Source organism: Bison bison, unplaced genomic scaffold, assembly GCF_000754665.1.
Source record: "Bison bison bison isolate TAMUID 2011002044 unplaced genomic scaffold, Bison_UMD1.0 scf7180017863986, whole genome shotgun sequence".
NCBI lineage: Eukaryota > Metazoa > Chordata > Mammalia > Artiodactyla > Bovidae > Bison > Bison bison.
In genome coordinates this window covers 17192-18169 of record NW_011494558.1, presented here as the reverse complement: position 1 = coordinate 18169, position 978 = coordinate 17192, and positions in this window count along the sequence as shown.

Genomic DNA, 978 nt, shown 5'->3' with positions numbered 1-978 from the left:
ACATTTCTAGAAATCCCATGAGATTATCACCTTTAAATGCAGTGAGAATTTTGAGAAATTATTTAATGTTAATACACATTTTATTGAAGGTTGGCTTTAGGAATTAAGAGTAACTTTCTTTGATAGCCGATGTATATATTGTATATGGTTAAACTTAATCATTCTTACTTATGATACACATATGCCGAGCATTGCTTCTGGTTCTCTACTTACAAAACAAAATTGTATCAAAAATTCACTTGTGGTAAAAAAAACTTTTTCCTAACATTTAAAGAAAAAAGCAATCAGACTTTCTGCACTAAACATTTATTTCACTGCATCCTGAATATTTATCAACTATATATTTACTTTGAAAATATCTAGAGATATGGCAAAAAAAATGTAGCTAGTAAAAAGTCTTCATAATCCACAAACACAATATCCATCATAAGATAGGAATTCAGCTCTAGATCCTTGGCATGTAAATTTAATACAGGCAGGAAGACAGAGAAGATGGGCAACTCTCCAGCCTGTCTCCTGGTTCATTCTCCTATCTGCTTGACTGTTCAAATCCACAGTTAAGAAGGCTTCTCAGGTTGACATTCCTGAAAAGTAAATAGTAGAAAAAAATTTAAATGAATAGAGTAGAAAAGTATTTAACATGATAGCTTATATTGGAATTATAGTATAAGATCTTCATCTGCCGAAACCTCTTTCTAAAATTTTGCCTGTCTTTCATGATCCACAGATCTTTAGATACACAAACCCTGTGAGAGAGTGTCCCTGGGGTTTGGGAGGATTTTTGAAAGAATAAACAAGTTACCTTTCTATACTTGCAATATAAGAAAATTCTCCTTGGAGGATTCCTATCTTGAGTCCCATTTTTTTCATTGGTTCTATTTTCTTTCCTTATTATGTTTCTTTCTCAGGTTCAGAACCATAGACAGTACAGTTTCAAGAGCCTCAGGAATTCTTAAATTACCTTTCATTTCCTGGGAC